Raw genomic sequence first — 20,003 nt, 5'->3', positions numbered from 1 at the left:
TTGCTATAGTTATTTTTACTCCTAGATTTTTAGGCTTTGCCGTAGAATTCCTTAAGTGCTTTTTCTTTAGACTAAGATTTAGGTGCTTTAGAATTTTGCGACGCCTTTTTAAGTTTTAGTTTCTTTTTAAGTTATTTCCATTTGGGATTTAGTTTTTCCTGTAAGCTTTAATATTTTTAGACCTTTTACTATGTACCAATTATCATTCCAATTAGTAATATCAATTTGCGATTATAATTTTAAGTTAGTTGTAGTAATAAGGTTAAATTAGTTAAGTATTTTTAAGTTTTTATAAGTTTCTTTTATTTTTCCGTCACCTTTTATTTTTCAACCATTTTTCTTTTTCGACCTTTTTCGACGAACTCTTTGTCTTTCTTATTTCTCGCTATTCTAGTTTTAGGACTTAGAATTTTATTCTACTTCTTATCTAAATTTCTTAAAATTACGAAAATTTATTTTAAGTGGTTAAATTGATAGACATCAAAATTTTCTGGTTCGTAGTAATAGTTGGATTTGTACGTGGACCGGGTTATTGGAGCCAAACAGTCCTCAATTATATTGAGACCAAACGAATCCTGCCCCTCTGCTGCATCTTTTGGCTATTCGAAACGTGGGCAAAATCAGAAAAGTCTATTGATTGGATAACTTATTATAATTTTTCTTTCCTTTTAAAAACTAATAGGATATTCTGTGAATGCACCGAGCAAGACGTTCACCACCTTTTGTACGTTCACCACCTGTAACTAGATCAAGACATCGTTTAACAAATATAACCGCCGTTGATTTTTCTTTAGAATCGTCATCCAGTCGACCAAGTACTTCAGTTCAAATTTCCGATAATCCATTTTTTGAAACAAACCTCACAATTGAGAATCCAGAAAATATTCAGGAACGGTTCATAGATCCTGAACCATTAAACTTTCCTCCGGAACCACCAATCATTCAAACAGAGATTGTTGAGGAACGAACTATTAAATCAGAATCATTTAGTGATACCGATTCAACAAATTCAATTATGGAGAATCTGGAACCTTTAAGTATGGAAGACCGAATGAGAGCTAAACGCACTGGCCAAGGTCACGCAATTACTCATCCAGACATTAATGCGCCAGATTATGAAATCAAAGGACAAATTCTACACATGGTGACTAATCAATGCCAATTTAGTGGTGCGCCGAAGGAAGATCCAAATGAACATCTACGTACCTTTAATAGGATCTGCACACTATTTAAAATACGAGAAGTGGAGGATGAACAAATATATCTCATGTTATTTCCCTGGACTTTAAAGGGAGAAGCCAAAGATTGGTTGGAATCGTTACCTGAAGGGGCGATTGATACATGGGACGTTTTAATTGACAAATTTCTTAAACAATTCTTTCCTGCATCTAAAGCCGTAAGACTTCAAGCAGAAATTGTTACGTTCACACAGAAGCCAAATGAAACTCTATATGAGGCGTGGACAAGATATGGAAAGTTATTACGAGGATGTCCGCAACATGGTTTAGACACCTGTCAAATAGTACAAATATTCTACCAAGGATGCGACATCACTACAAGGAAAGACATAGATATAGCAGCTGGTGGTTCTATTATGAAGAAAACCGAAACTGATGCTTACAAAATTATTGATAATACTGCTTCCCACTCACATGAGTGGCACCAAGAAAAAGATATCATTAGATCATCTAAAGCAGCTAGAGCCGATTCTAGCCATGACTTAGATTCCATTTCCGCAAAGATAGATGCTTTCGAGAGACGAATGGAAAAGATGACTAAAGATATTCATGCTATACGAATTAGTTGTGAGCAGTGTGGAGGACCACATTTGACAAAAGATTGTCTCAGTATTGAATTAACAATGGAACAAAGAGAGAATATTTCATACATAAACCAAAGGCCTGGAAATAATTATCAGAATAATTATCAACCGCCAAGACCGATTTACAATCAAAACCAGAATTATAACCGAAATATTCCATACAATAACCAACAAGGTCCTAGCAATCAACAATTATCCAATAATACTTACAATCAGCAAAGACCGAATTTTCAAAACAAACCACCACAACAAACCGATGATAAAAAGCCGAATTTAGAAGATATGATGACGAAGCTAGTTGAAACTCAAACGCAGTTTTTCACATCTCAAAAACAAACCAATGAACAAAATGCTCAAGCATTTAGAAATCAACAAGCTTCTATTCAAAATCTGGAACAAGAAGTAAGTAACCTAGCAAGGTTAATAGGTGAAAGAAAACCGGGAAGTCTACCAAGCGATACAAATACTAACCCCCGGAATGAAACAGCTAAAGCTATTACCACAAGAAGTGGTACAACACTTAAACCACCTGAAATACCTGTAACTTCTGATGAAACTATTCCTACTCCACAAGAACCACAACCTGATAAGGAAAAAGAACCGGTAGTTGAAAAGGTTAATGAAGATAACACAGTTAAGGATAAACCTTATGTTAAACCATACCAACCACCACTTCCTTACCCGAGTAAAATGAAGAAGGAAAAACTTGAAGCCGAGCAATCCAAATTCTTGGATATGTTTAAACAGATAAATGTAAATCTTCCTTTCATTGATGTAATTTCAGGAATGCCAAGATATGCTAAATTCTTGAAAGATCTAATCACGAATAGAAAGAAAATGGAAGAACTCTCGGCTGTCACTATGAATGCTAATTGTTCAGCAGTGCTGTTGAATAAGATACCAGAAAAACTATCTGATCCAGGAAGTTTCACAATTCCATGTTTTCTGGGTAGCCTTAGTTCAATAGAAGCATTGGCAGACTTAGGTGCTAGTATAAATCTAATGCCATATTCACTATACGCTAAACTAGACCTTGGAGAATTGAAACCAACAAGAATAAGCATACAACTAGCCGATAGATCAATAAAATATCCTAGAGGGATAATGGAGAACATGCTAGTTAAAGTTGGTACTTTAGTATTTCCAGTAGATTTTGTTGTTTTGGACATGGAAGAAGATTCTCAAGTTCCTCTCATATTAGGAAGACCATTCTTAAACACGGCTAAAGCAATGATAGACGTGTTCGGTAAGAAACTGACCCTAAGTATAGAGGATGAGAGTGTTACCTTTTCAGTTGATAGAGCAATGCAACAACCACAATCTGCAGATGATACATGTTATTATATTCAAACTATAGATGCACATGCAGAATTATTAAAAGAATTTCCAGAATTACAAGGAACAGGAGAATGTTCTTTAGGAGAAGGAAATGAACCAATTGATGAAGCTGAAATGTTAGCTACACTTATAGCTAATGGATATGAACCAACAACAGAAGAAATTCAAATGCTAAAAGAAGAAGACAGATATCGATATAAATCATCGATAGAAGAACCTCCAAAATTAGAGTTAAAGCCACTTCCAAACCATTTGGAATACGCTTATTTACATGGTGAATCTGAATTACCTGTAATAATATCGTCTTCTCTTACTGAAAATGAGAAATCACAGCTCATTTCTGTGTTGAAAGCTCATAAACCAGCCATTGCATGGAAGATTCATGATATTAAAGGAATAAGTCCTTCGTATTGCACACATAAAATCCTTATGGAAGAAGGTCATAAAACGTATGTGCAACGCCAACGAAGACTAAATCCTAATATGCAAGATGTAGTTAAGAAAGAGATTATTAAACTGCTAGATGCAGGTTTGATATATCCAATTTCTGATAGTCCATGGGTAAGCCCAGTTCAATGCGTGCCTAAGAAGGGTGGCATGACTGTCATCACAAATGAGAAAAATGAGCTTATTCCTACTAGGACTGTAACAGGATGGCGTGTATGTATTGATTATAGAAAATTAAATGACGCCACCAGAAAAGATCACTTTCCCTTACCTTTCATAGATCAAATGTTGGAAAGATTAGCCGGAAATAGTTACTATTGTTTTCTAGATGGATTTTCCGGATATTTTCAAATTCCAATAGCACCCGAAGATCAAGAGAAAACCACATTCACGTGCCCTTATGGTACTTTTGCTTACAAAAGAATGCCATTTGGACTTTGTAACGCCCCTGCAACCTTTCAAAGGTGTATGATGGCGATTTTTCATGACATGATAGAAGAATGCATGGAAGTATTCATGGATGACTTTTCAGTCTTCGGTGATACATTTAAATCATGTCTAGTTAATCTGGAACGAATGCTAATTAGATGCGAAAAATCAAATCTAGTACTTAATTGGGAGAAATGCCATTTCATGGTTAAAGAAGGCATCGTTCTTGGACATAAAATTTCAAAAGAAGGAATTGAAGTGGATAGAGCTAAAGTAGATGTAATTGCTAAACTTCCACATCCCACCAATGTTAGAGGAGTTAGGAGTTTTCTAGGGCATGCCGGTTTTTACCGACGTTTCATAAAAGATTTTTCTAAAATTGCCACTCCTATGAATAAACTCCTAGAAAAGGATGCGCCATTCATCTTTTCAGATGAATGTATCAAATCTTTTAATATTCTTAAAGAAAAACTCACTAATGCGCCGATCATGATAACACCAAATTGGAATCTACCATTCGAACTAATGTGCGATGCAAGTGATTTTGCAATGGGAGCCGTTTTAGGACAAAGGATTGAAAAACGATTTCAACCTATATATTATGCTAGTAAGACATTACAAGGAGCACAAACGAACTATACAACTACTGAAAAAGAACTCCTTGCTATTGTCTTTGCTTTTGACAAATTTCGATCATATCTCGTTCTAGCAAAAACGGTGGTCTATACCGACCATTCTGCTCTTAAATACCTATTTTCAAAACAAGATGCTAAACCAAGATTAATCCGATGGATCTTACTCTTACAAGAGTTTGATATTGAAATCCGAGATAAAAAAGGAGCAGAAAATCTCGCCGCTGATCATCTTTCTCGTCTTGAAAATCCCGAATTAGAAGTTCTGAATGAATCGACCATACAAGACAACTTTCCTGATGAATATCTATTGAAGATAGATTATAAAGAAATCCCATGGTTTGCAGACTATGCAAACTACTTAGTTTGTGGATTCCTTGAAAAAGGATTATCGTACCAAAGACGAAAGAAATTCTTCAGTGATATAAAACACTATTTCTGGGAAGATCCACATCTGTTTAAAAGTTGTCCCGATGGAATAATACGCCGATGTGTATTTGGAGATGAAGCTAGTAAAATTTTAAACCATTGTCACACAGGACCAACAGGAGGGCATTATGGGCCTCAACTAACAGCAAGAAAAGTTTATGAAGCTGGATTCTATTGGCCTACAATTTACAAAGACGCACACCTTCTTTGCAAATCCTGTGATGCATGTCAAAGGGCCGGAAAAATAAGTCAACGTGATGAAATGCCACAAAATGTCATCCAAGTATGTGAAGTATTTGACATTTGGGGTATTGACTTTATGGGTCCATTTCCAAAATCTCATAATAATCTATATATACTCGTAGCCATTGATTATGTATCTAAATGGGCGGAAGCACAAGCTCTCCCAACTAACGATGCACGAGTTGTAGTCAACTTTTTAAAACGTCTTTTTGCAAGGTTTGGAACACCGAAAGCTTTAATAAGTGATCGGGGTACTCATTTCTGTAATAATCAACTTGAGAAAGTTCTTAAAAGATATGGAGTAACTCATAAAATCTCCACCGCATATCATCCACAAACAAGTGGACAAGTTGAAAATACAAACCGAGCTTTAAAACGTATTCTAGAGAAAACCGTAGGATCAAATCCGAAGGAATGGTCCATTAAATTGGAGGATGCACTCTGGGCTTTTAGAACAGCCTACAAAACTCCAATTGGAACCACACCTTTTAGACTTGTTTATGGAAAAGCATGTCATCTTCCAGTAGAAATTGAACACAAAGCATTTTGGGCTTTGAAGACATGTAATCTTGATTTACATAAAGCTGGACGTCTACGATTAAGTCAACTAAACGAATTAGAAGAATTAAGACATGAAGCATACGAAAATTCGTTAATATATAAAGAAAGAACGAAGAAATGGCATGATAAAAGAATCAGAAGTTCAAAAGAATTTAAAGAAGGAGACAGAGTTCTTCTTTTCAATTCACGATTCAAGCTATTTCCTGGAAAATTGAAATCAAGGTGGTCTGGACCATTCATAGTCAAAAGAGTTTTCCCATACGGAACGATAGAATTAATAAATTCAAATGGGATTGAATTTAAAGTTAATGGTCACAGAGTTAAACATTACATACATGGTCCGATGGAAGTCGACAACGAAGTTAATCACAATTTCGACACCACAGCTAACTAAGTGTGGGGAGAATCAAGTCTTTAAAGGATAATATGTATTTCTGTTAGAGTTAGATTGTCTGTTTTCGTGTAGTTCTCGAAAATGGAACACGTATGGTCTTTCCCTAGCAGACCCTAAAGAACTAGTCTTCTCCCCCCATTCTGAATTTTTATTTTTTTAGGTTTTTACGTAATGAAGACTGCCTGTGAACTAAACCATGGTCTAATGCTACATGCTTTGATCACTAAAAGAAATAATGACATACTCCCGAGTGAATTAGTATCAGTAATCAGAGAAAGAATGGACGGAGTTAGAAAAGGATCCAGATGCGAAGATAATAAGTTACAATTTGGTAAAGGAAAATCAAAATCCGCAGCGAAAAGAAGAGCACGACACCTAGAAAAATGTCACAAATGCGGAAAATGGTCACATGGAGGTAAATGTTCAAATAATCAAACCTATTCAAATACCGAATTTGTTACTTTATGCAGAGACGGACCGTTCATATGTTTAGAAGAAAAGACAATGAATGCTCGAGGTTACGCCTATGCAGCCATGGAAAACCAATTAAACCGACTATCTTATGAATATAATAGATCATATAACTAAGAAATCTATTTCACAGGTATGTCTGTACAGTTTTTATTTTTATTTTTATTTTTAACCTTTTGATAATAAACGCTAATTTGTTCGCTAAAAAGTATTAAATTGGTATTAAATAAAATTAGGTTTGGCGACCGAAATTATTGATATCGTTCAAAAATTTATTACATCACTGCGAAATTTAACGTTTATTCTTAAGGTATAAATATCTTTAATCAATCAACCCAAAATATTTCAAAAATTCGTCATGAGTTAAATTAGGTCTTGGAACCGAAATTACTTTACCGAAAAGAGGGGCGCATATTTTTGATAATATTTGATTGATTAAAGTGGGATAAAAAGACAAAAAGATTTTTAATTTTATTATATTTTTAAAATTAATATTTAAATCTTAAATTAATATTGTAAACTTTGTAAAAACAATATATTTAAAATTGTAAATATTTGAAAAATTAATATAAGTTTGGTATGAATTTATAATATGAATTTTTAAATTAAGTTTGGTGTGAATTTTTAATTTTTAAAATATGAATTTTAATTTTATGCATTTCAAATTTTAAGTTTGGTGTGAATTTTTAATTTTTAATTTTTTAATTTTGAATTTATTATTTAAGTTGTGTGAATTTAAAAACAAAAATTTACTTTATCTCATTAAGTTAAAAATATGATTTTTAAAATTCGTCGTAAGTTGAAGACTAGGTCTTTGAACCGAAATTGCTTTACCCGAGGGAGGGACGAGAACTTTTATTATCATTATTTTTAATCTTATTGATTTAAAGTATGCCAAAAACATTAAAAAAAAAAAAACCCAAAAATCTTAGCTTTTAAAACAATCGCTACAAAAAGACAAATTTTAAAATTTTGCCGAGGGACGGACTAGGACATCAATCCGAAACGACCTCGTCCTAAATAACAAGGGAAACAAAATTTTAAAATTAATTTCTTAATTGTTTTATAAGTTAAAGATTATATAAAAAAAAAAAAAAAAAAAAAAAAAAAAAAAAAAAAATAACTCCGCGACTCGCGGAGTTTTAAGTACAAACCTCCGCGACTCGCGGAGGGTCAAAAACCCAGAAAAAAAAATAAAAGAGCTGCTCGACTGATCACTCACACACACACAAAAACACCCAAATACAGCTCGAAAAAACCCGAGAAAACCCACGAAAATCATCCCAAAAACTCGATTTTTCACCGTTAATCTTCAAATTTTTCACTACAATCATGTTGAGAAGGATGATATCTAGGAACTACTCAAGAAAACAGGTACAATTACACCCCAAATCACCTTTAAATCCGAATTTTAGTGTGTTCTTGAGCATATTTTCATAATTTGAATTTTGTTAATTTTTAGTGTAATTAGTGTTAAATTGTTAGTATATTATGCATGTATAACCTAGATTGATGCTTGTTAACATGATTTGAAGCCAAAAACTTCAAAATCTTTAGAATCTAGGGTTTGTGTTCTTGAGCAATTTGGGGCTTTTTGATATAAACAGGTTATGGCCGATTTTTGTCATGAATTGTTGCTAAATTGAGTAGTGTAACATGTCTAGGTAGTTAAATGATCCAAACTTTGAGCCTAAACATGATTTTGAGAATTAAAGTGGACTTTTTCAAGTCCAAAATTCATGAACTTGATTTTTGAAAGATAATGCCATTTGAGACTTGTTTATTTGCTAGTAATGATTATTTTGACATGTTATTTGAGTTGAATGCTTATGAACTTGGCGAAAATTTTCGTATATGCTTATTTGAAAAAGTGTAGATTTGATAAAAATGTGAAAATAAGCTTAAGTTTGATATAAATTGATAATGTCATTGTAATTATTTTGATTGATGATTTTGCTGACACTAATGCATATTTGGATGCACAAAATTTGTGTTTGATGTGTTTTGCAGAATGAAAGGGGTGAATCTTCATCCCAAGCCCGTCACGCTCCTGCTGAGAACTTGGAACAACAGGAGGTAGATAACTACTACAGGCAGGATGTACCTCATCCAGTCATGACCTTTTCAGATATGCATTTGGAACAGTTGCACCCGAACCTGCGATTTGACAGACTTTGGATAGATTATCCAAAATATCAACGGGGTTTGCATACTCTTCACTCTAAGGTTGTTGAGGTACCAAGGGTCATAGAATGGGGACCCTTGGAAGCTGTAGAATTGGCCGGGCCAATTAGGGAATTACTGGTACAGAGGTATGGTAATTCTTCTTTTAATGACTGGATATGTTTATTCACCATACGAAGACCTGTATATAAAGTATGGTGTGAAGAGTTGTTATGTAGTATAGAGTTGAATGATCGGGTAGCCAGTTTAACCGATCGTTCTTTTATTAGATTTTTGTTAGGCGGTTCGATGCGCCACATGTCTTTACTAGACATGGCTCAGGCTTTACGTATATATACGCCTGAGGAATTAGCGTCTGCCGATTGTAGAGGATTGATACTAAACGGTAGGAAAATAGATGAGAATTTTGATACACACGGTGTGTGGAGTCAAATGACAAGCCACCACCGTTTTAAAGGGGGAAACTACTCTTATTTGGATATAGATAGAGCCGAATTAAGAGTAATACATAGGTTTTTAGCTAATTCGATTACACAAAGGGGTAAAAACAAAGAAAAGGTAAATGAACAAGATTTGTTTTACCATATGTGTATTCGAGACCCACACAGCGCTGTAAGTATACCATATTGTGTGGGTTATTATTTATCAGCTATGGTTCGAGGGATGCGTCCACATAGCATAATAGGAGGTGGTATTTTTATTACTTTGATTGGTGAATATCTCGGTGTGGATATAAGTCGGGGGGGATTATTAGTAGAAGAGCCGGAACCCCGCGACACTATAGGTTTAAATGTATACCATGGTGCGAAAGTGTTGAAGCGGCGAAACAACGCCGCAGTACGATACAATGGTAGACATCCACAGGTAGAAAGAAACCAGGAACAAGGTAATGTAGGAGGGGGGCAAGAAATGCATAGGTTTATAGCTTCTCAGGAATACGAAAATGCTAGACAGAGAGCATTTGAGGATTGGCAAGTTCATCAGAACCAGATCATAGCGCATTGCCAACATATAGGTAGAAACTATATTCCTACACCGAAACCCGTCTTCCCTCCTTGGTCGATAGAGATGCAGCCACCATATCCTACGTATGACCCTGCCGAGGCATTCTATAGCACTTATGGTTATGCGTGGAACCCCTATTGGTACCAATATCATCCTTAGTTACTTTTTATTTTTATTATTTTGTAATTTGTAATTATTGATATGTTTAATATTTTTTTTTTTTTTTTTTTTTTTTTTTTTGTTAATATTGTAATCATTTTTATATTTATCTAACTTTTATTCTTAGATTTTAATAATTTTTGAATGTGGGGTAATATACCAAACTTCAAAAATATGTATATATGTTTGCAGTTTATCTTATGTACACAACAGGGTAAAACAACGCATTTTCAAAGACTGGCATTAAGTTCAGCAAAAGCAAGTAATTTTGACGACAATGATGCAACATGTATGTGAAATAACAACAAGACAGAATGAACAAATGACGTGCACCATTTATCATTCAGCAAACAAACGCCAATATATTTGGAAACTTTGGTAAAAATTTAATCATTTTCACACAAATCACCCTCAATAATTTAAATTGTTACTGATTTCTTGCAAATGAGGGCATTGCAAGATCTTAAGTGTGGGAAGGGATTAAACACTTGGTTACCATTAAAAATACTAGTAAAGCAGTAGTTGTATTAGAATCTAGTGCTCTCTGATAAAAAAGAACAGCCCTAGTCTTATATACTGACTACCCAATTCTAGTAAAATTTTTCAAAATTTTCAATTAAATGAATTCAAAATCATGTTTATACATATTTATGAACGATAAAACTAGGTTTCAAACACCGAAATTATTGTTACCTCAGAAAGGACATAAATTGAGAAACAAACTAAAATGTTAAAATTCATTTAAAATGAAATAGAGGACGATAAAAAGAAAAATAAAAAGCCAAGTGTGGGAAAATTTACCAAGTTATTTTAAACATATGCCACATATATTTGTAACAAATAACTGAAAATACTTTTGCTTTGAACTAAACTAAACTGTTTTACCCAATGAAAGAAAAGAAGAGATGGATCTACACGATGAATCAATTCCATCATTAAAAGGAAGTAAAGTCTTCCGAAAAAGACACGCGCTTTTTGATTTAGGTCAAGAAGTTGTCGTTCAGACCAGCTGTAGGTTGACGAAAAATCTAGAAAAGTCATCACTAAAATCAGCAGGAAATCCACGGACCTCAGCATTAAACAGGGTCGCCAAGTGGTCAGATTTATCCTAACCATGAGAAGGATTTATCTCGTACAATGGGGAGGCACCGTGCAAATTAGATGGATAAGACTAATGAATCAGATCCCCAGAAAGGATAATCTCCTTAAAGATTAAAAATCAGCTTTTAAGACTGATATTACTCAATCCTAGAGATTGACCTTAAAGATTGAGAATTCAAACTCATGGAATTCAATGATATCTAAACTCGAGCTTGAACGAGAAAATATTTTGATCAAAATTATAAACCGATTTGTTTTCTGAAAACCCATTTTCAATGCGTTCATTACCATTGAACGTAAAATCCTAGGAATTCACCTAGAATTCATTAGGTCACCTGAACTAAATCGGGTGTCAACCGTAAGAACGGTGGTTGCATAACATGGTCAAAGACAGAACCTTGTGCCAGACCGAAAAATCATAGGATGAGCTTTACTATTGCTCCTACCAAGGATAGTAATTGCGTTCGACACGTTATAGACCATAATCAAAAGCATGTCACGGGACATTGCCTTAAACAGTTGCTTGTTCAACGCTTTCCTTTACAACCGGACGGTAGTTTGCCGAAAGGTAATATACGGAACAAGTAAACTGGACGTGTTGCTTTCCAAATACAAGGTTAGCAAGTGGGTGACACAAAACCGCAAGTTTTGAGCTAAAATTTTCAAATCTGAAACCCACCAAACCCACAAAAATATTTTGCAAACACCGGTAAAGGGTTATTCCGAAAAACTTATCTAGGATAAAAACTAGATTTAATTTTCAAAAGATCAAATGTTTTCATAAAGATCCAATTTCCTTAATGGATCTAAATTTTTATAGTCATGTGGGACTGTAAACCATATCGTTACTACCATTGTTTATACCACCGTATAGAAATCACTGATGTACAAAGTGTGAAGAATAAAGAAGTGATTCTAGTATTTCAAGACAATATTGCTTGAGGACAAGCAACGCTCAAGTGTGGGAATATTTGATAATGCTAAAAACGAACATATATTTCATGGCATTATTCCTCAAGAAAGACAAGCTTTTAGTTGCAATTGTTCTATTTACAAGTGATATTCGTTTAAATAATAAAAGGTGAAGACAAAAGACAGATTCGACGATTTGAAGACGCAAACGACCAAAAAGCTCAAAAGAACAAAAGACAATCAAAAAGGTTCCAATTATTGATAAGAAACGTCTCGAAATCACAAGAGTACAAGATTCAAAACGCAAAGTACAAGATATTAAATTATACGCGAGGACGTTCGAAAATCCGGAACCGGGACTAGAGTCAATTCTTAACGCTCGACGCAACGGACTAAAAATTACAAGTTAACTATATATATAAATATAATATAATATATAATTAATTATATTAATTATATATATATTATATATATATATTTAAAACCGTCGGCAGCCAGAAACTCCAAGGGAGTAAACTGAAAATACCTCTCCGCGACTCGCGGAGTTTGAAGGCCATTTTGCCGCGAGTCGCGGAGCCCCAAAAATCATTCCTGGCTATAAATCAACCCGAATTCTGATCACAATATCATCATTTTTTCTTCTCTTCATACGAAGTAATATATTTATATTTATAATTTATATTTTAATTTTAATTATAATTCTAATAATAAGGGTATGTTAGCGAATGTTGTAAGGGTGTAAGTCGAAATTCTGTCCGTGTAACGCTACGCTATTTTTAATCATTGTAAGTTATGTTCAACCTTTTTATATTAATGTCTCGTAGCTAAGTTATTATTATGCTTGTTTAAAACGAAGTAATCATGATGTTGGGCTAATTACTGAAATTGGGTAATTGGGCTTTGTACCATAATTGGGGTTTGGACAAAAGAACGACACTTGTGGAAACTAGGCTATGGGCTATTAATGGGCTTTATATTTGTTTAACTAAATGAAAGTTTGTTAATGTTAATATAAAGATTTACAATTGGGCGTCCCTATAAATTACCATATACACTCGATCGGACACGATGGGCGGGGTATTTATATGTACGAATAATCGTTCATTTAACCGGACACGGGAATGGATTAATAGCCACTAGAATAATTAAAACAGGGGTGAAATTACATTCAAGGGTAATTGGTGTAATTGTTAACAAAGTAGTAAAACCTTGGTTTACACGCAGTCGATAACCTGGTGTATTCATTAAACAAAGTATTAAAACCTTGTTACAATTCGAATCCCCAATTAGTTGGAATATTTATCTTCGGGTATAATAATAATTTGACAAGGACACTTGCAATTTATATTTATGACTGATGGACTGTTATGGACAAAAACCAGACGGACATATTGAATAATCCAGGACAAAGGACAATTAACCCATGGGCATAAAACTAAAATCAACACGTCAAACATCATGATTACGGAAGTTTAAATAAGCATAATTCTTTTATTTCATATTTAATTTCCTTTATTTTATATTTAATTGCACTTCTAATTATCGCACTTTTATTTATTGTTATTTTATTTTATCGCACTTTTAATTATCGTACTTTTTAATTATCGCAATTTAATTTTTATCGCATTTTTATTATTCGCAATTTCATTATCGTTATTTACTTTACGCTTTAATTTAAAGTCTTGTATTTATTTTATATTTTACATTAGGTTTTAACTGCGACTAAAGTTTTAAAATCGACAAACCGGTCATTAAACGGTAAAAACCCCCCTTTATAATAATAATATTACCTATATATATATTTGTATTTTTATAAAAGTAAACTAATATAGCGTTGAGCTTTGTTTAAAGATTTCCCTGTGGAACGAACCGGACTTACTAAAAACTACACTACTGTACGATTAGGTACACTGCCTATAAGTGTTGTAGCAAGGTTTAAGTATATCCATTCTATAAATAAATAAATATCTTGTGTAAAATTGTATCGTATTTAATAGTATTTTCTGCGTAAATTTAATAGTATTTTATACCCCTCTGCTTTGACATCAATAACATCATTCGATTCATACATATAAAGCTATCTTATTCTAAGGTTTAAACTTGTAATCACTAGAACATAGTTTAGTTAATTCTAAACTTGTTCGCAAATAAAAGTTAATCCTTCTAACTTGACTTTTAAAATCAACTAAACATATGTTCTATATCTATATGATATGCTAACTTAATGATTTAAAACCTGGAAACACGAAAAACACCGTAAAATCGAATTTACGCCGTCGTAGTAACACCGCGGGCTGTTTTGGGTTAGTTAATTAAAAACTATGATAAACTTTGATTTAAAAGTTGTTATTCTGGGAAAATGATTTTTATTATGAACATGAAACTATATCCAAAAATCATGGTTAAACTCAAAGTGGAAGTATGTTTTCTAAAATGGTCATCTAGACATCGTTCTTTAGACTGAAATGACTACCTTTACAAAAATGACTTGTAACTTATTTTTCTGAGTATAAACCTATACTTTTTCTATTTGGATTCATAAAATAGAGTTCAATATGAAACCATAGCAATTTGATTCACTCAAAACGGATTTAAAATGAAGAAGTTATGGGTAAAACAAGATTGGATAATTTTTCTCATTTTAGCTACGTGAAAATTGGTAACAAATCTATTCCAACCATAACTTAATCAACTTGTATTGTATATTATGTAATCTTGAGATACCATAGACACGTATACAATGTTTCGACCTATCATGTCGACACATCTATATGTATTTCGGAACCACCATTGACACTCTATATGTGAATGTTGGAGTTAGCTATACAGGGTTGAGGTTGATTCCAAAATATATATAGTTTGAGTTGTGATGAATACTGAGATACGTATACACTGGGTCGTGGATTGATTCAAGATAATATTTATCGATTTATTTATGTACATCTAACTGTGGACAACTAGTTGTAGGTTACTAACGAGGACAGCTGACTTAATAAACTTAAAACATCAAAATGTATTAAAAGTGTTGTAAATATATTTTGAACATACTTTGATATAAATGTATATATTGTTATAGGTTCGTGAATCAACCAGTGGCCAAGTGTTACTTCCCGACGAAGTAAAAATCTGTGAAAGTGAGTTATAGTCCCACTTTTAAAATCTAATATTTTTGGGATGAGAATACATGCAGGTTTTATAAATGATTTACAAAATAGACACAAGTACGTGAAACTACATTCTATGGTTGAATTATCAAAATCGAATATGCCCCTTTTTATTAAGTCTGGTAATCTAAGAATTAGGGAACAGACACCCTAATTGACGCGAATCCTAAAGATAGATCTATTGGGCCTAACAAACCCCATCCAAAGTACTGGATGCTTTAGTACTTCGAAATTTATATCATATCTGAAGGGTGTCCCGGAATGATGGAGATATTCTTATATATGCATCTTGTTAATGTCGGTTACCAGGTGTTCACCATATGAATGATTTTTATCTCTATGTATGGGATGTGTATTGAAATATGAAATCTTGCGGTCTATTGTTACGATTTGATATATATATATATAGGTTAAACCTATAACTCACCAACATTTTTGTTGACGTTTAAAGCATGTTTATTCTAAGGTGAATACTAAGAGCTTACGCTGTTGCATACTAAAATAAGGACAAGATTTGGAGTCCATGTTTGTATGATATTGTGTAAAAACTGCATTCAAGAAACTGATTTCGATGTAACATATTTGTATTGTAAACCATTATGTAATGGTCGTGTGTAAACAGGATATTTTAGATTATCATTATTTGATAATCTACGTAAAGCTTTTTAAACATTTATTTATGAAATAAAGGTTATGGTTTGTTTTAAAAATGAATGCAGTCTTTGAAAAACGTCTCATATAGAGGTCAAAACCTCGCAACGAAATCAATTAATATGGAACGTTTTTAATCAATAAGAATGGGACATTTCAGTTGGTATCCGAGCGTTGGTCTTAGAGAACCAGAAAATTTGCATTAGTGTGTCTTATCGAGTTTGTTAGGATGCATTAGTGAGTCTGGACTTCGATCGTGTTTTCTTTAAAAATGATTGCTTAACATTTTTGTTGGAAACTATATATTTTTAACATGTGAATATTATTTGATATATTAATCTCTTAACATGTTTGATATTGTGTGATAGATGTCTACCTCTAGCACAAGTCTCATTAACTCACCTAATAATAACGAAGAGTCGAATATATATTGGACTGATTCACAAGTTCCCGAAGAGGAACCGGAAGAAGAATCATAACCGGAAGAAGAATCAGAACCGGAAGAGGAGGAACCGGAGGAGGAAATAGAACCGGTGGGGGAAATAATAAAACGGTTAAGTAAAAGAAAATCCTCAACCAACCGACCAAGGTTAATTATGGTCAATGGTGTTTCCACCAAGGAAGCAAAATATTGGGAGGATTACCAATTCTCCGATGAATCGGATTCCGACGAGAATTCCGATGATGTTATAGAAATTACCCCAACTGAATTTAAAAAGGCAAAAGAAAATAATAAGGGAAAGGGCACAAAAATAGAGAAATCTAATTCCAACCCCGATGAACTTTATATGTATCGTCAACCCCCGAAGTCCTTAAGTTGTAACAATGACCCGGGAACCTCTAAACCACCAGGTTTTTCTAAACCAATGTGGAAAACGACGGCTCGTATTAGGGGAACATCATATATCCCTAAAAACTTGGCAAAACGAACCAAAACCGAAGAAGAAGAAACGAGCGAGTCAGAATAAGATAGTTGTATTCGTGTGGTGTAATATATGTAATATAGTGTGCTTATGCTTTATGATATATGTAAAAATTGCTTGTATTAATAATTATTTTTTTTTTATGAATCTAACTCTTGTCTATTTTACAGTATAAAAACACAAAATGGATAGACAACCCAATATTATAAGAGACCTACCCGGAGACATGATTGATGAAATCTTGTCTAGAGTCGGTCAGAATTCTTCGGCACAACTATTTACGACGAAATCAGTTTGTAAGACATTCGAAGAACGTTCCAAGAATGCCTTGGTTTATAAGAGACTTTCGTTTGAAAGATGGGGGATATCACATTGGGAAACCCATAAGTTACGATGTGTTTACTTTGACGCATATATTGCGGGGAACCCAAATGCTATTTTACGCAACGGGTTAAGAAATTATTTTGACTCAATGTATCCGAATATAGGACTTCATGATTTAGAAAAAGCGGCTAACATGCAACATAAAGAAGCATGCTATGCTTACGGGTTAGTAATGTTCGCTTCTCACCAAAGTGAGAAAAAGAACATTGGGCTACAACTATTAAACAAAACGTTCCCACAAGTGACGGAGTCGGTAATTGGGGTAAGAAATGAGGTTTTTAGGTTATTACGAGAGTGTTGGTCATTACGTAACCCTCGTCCCTTTGACTACGTTACAACACGTTGTCTTATCAACGGCCATAACGGTTATGTTCCACAAGACCAAGGATGGGAATTAGTCATAGTAAAACCAAAATGCATGACTTGTTTCTGGACGTATGAATTACGTGTCTTTATTGCCTTTGCTGAACGACTTGTGTACTAGCTAGAATTATCTTCACAACTATATCTTGTATCAAAGTTATTGTGTGCTATATTTCATGCTTTATGTAAAATAAGCGGTATTGTAAGTTTGTAAAATATTGTATAAAAGTTTGAACGCGAAATATTATTATAATCAGTTTTTCATATAGAATTGTAGTAGTTGAATTGTATATTAGCTATTAAGTATGAACTTAACGGGTAGGTACTACCCGAATTTAAACTTATAAAACGCTAATATGAAGAAAAAGCTTTTATAAATGAGTTCATATTATGCTACGAAATACTATTAACTACTCTTAATATTCTGTATGATTAACTTGTTCCATTTGACTATTTTGAAGGAAATGGCTCGTATTAGGGGAACATCATATATCCCTAGAAACTTGGAAAAACGAACCAAAACCGAAGAAGAAGAAACAAGCGAGTCGGAATAAGATAGTTGTATTCGTGTGGTGTAATATATGTAATATAGTGTGCATATGCTTTATGATATATGTAAAAATTGCTTGTATTAATAAGTATTTTTTTTATGAATCTAACTCTTGTCTATTTTACAGTATAAAAACACAAAATGGATAGACAACCCAATATTTTAAGAGACCTACCCGGAGACATGATTGATGAAATCTTGTCTAGAGTCGGTCAGAATTCTTCGGCACAACTATTTACGGCGAAATCAGTTTGTAAGACATTCGAAGAACGTTCCAAGAATGTCTTGGTTTATAAGAGACTTTCGTTTGAAAGATGGGGGATATCACATTGGGAAACCCATAAGTTACGATGTGTTTACTTTGACGCATATATTGCGGGGAACCCAAATGCTATTTTACGCAACGGGTTAAGAAATTATTTTGACTCAATGTATCCGAATATAGAACTTCATGATTTAGAAAAAGCGGCTAACATGCAACATAAAGAAGCATGCTATGCTTACGGGTTAGTAATGTTCGCTTCTCACCAAAGTGAGAAAAAGAACATCGGGCTACAACTATTAAACAAAACGTTCCACAAGTGACGGGGTCGGTAATTGGGGTAAGAAATGAGGTTTTTAGGTTATTACGAGACTGTTGGTCATTACGTAACCCTCGTCCCTTTGACGACGTTACAACACACTGTCTTATCAATGGCCATAACGGTTATGTTCCACAAGACCAAGGATGGGAAGTAGTCCTAGTAAAACCAGAATGCATGACTTGTTTCTGGACGTATGAATTACGTGTCTTTATTGCCTTTGCTGAACGACTTGTGTACTAGCTAGAATTATCTTGACAACTATCTTGTATCAAAGTTATTGTGTGCTATATTTCATGTTTTATGTAAAATAAGCGGTATTGTAAGTTTGTAAAATATTGTATAAAAGTTTGAACGCGAAATATTATTATAATCAGTTTTTCATATAGAATTGTAGTAGTTGAATTGTATATTAGCTACTAAGTATGAACTTAACGGGTAGGTACTACCCGAATTTAAACTTATAAAACGCTAATATGAAGAAAAAGCTTTTATAAATGAGTTCATATTATGCTACGAAATACTATTAACTACTCTTAATATTCTGTATGATTAACTTGTTCCATTTGACTATTTTGAAGGAAATGGCACCGACTACTTGACACACCCGTGAGTATGAATGAAGAGGAATTCCGTACATTTCTAGCTTCAAACATAGCCACAGTACAGGTTGCGCTACATACCAACAATAACCTTGGATCTAGCAGTACAGGAAATCGTGTAGGATGCACCTACAAAGAATTCACTGCCTGCAAATCTTTGGAATTTGATGGAACCGAAGGACCGATCGGATTGAAACGGTGGACTGAGAAGGTCGAATCGGTGTTTGCCATAAGTAAGTGTACTGAAGAGGACAAAGTGAAGTACGCTACGCATACCTTCACAGGTTCTGCGTTAACATGGTGGAATACCTATCTAGAGCAAGTGGGACAAGATGATGCGTACGCACTACCGTGGTCAGCATTCAAGCACTTGATGAACGAGAAGTACCGTCCCAGAACCGAGGTCAATAAGCTCAAGACAGAACTTAGAGGGTTACAAACCCAAGGATTTGATATTACCACGCACGAAAGACGATTCACAGAATTGTGCCTATTGTGTCCAGAAGCGTTCGAAGATGAGGAAGAGAAGATCGACGCGTTTGTGAAAGGATTACCGGAAAGAATCCAAGAAGATATAAGTTCACACGAGCCCGCCTCCATACAACAGGCATGTAGAATGGCTCACAAACTAGTGAACCAGATTGAGGAAAGAATTAAA

Source organism: Rutidosis leptorrhynchoides, chromosome 4 (assembly GCF_046630445.1).
Source record: "Rutidosis leptorrhynchoides isolate AG116_Rl617_1_P2 chromosome 4, CSIRO_AGI_Rlap_v1, whole genome shotgun sequence".
Classification (NCBI taxonomy): domain Eukaryota; kingdom Viridiplantae; phylum Streptophyta; class Magnoliopsida; order Asterales; family Asteraceae; genus Rutidosis; species Rutidosis leptorrhynchoides.
The sequence above is the reverse complement of the archived record's forward strand: the minus strand, read 5'-3'. Positions refer to the sequence as shown.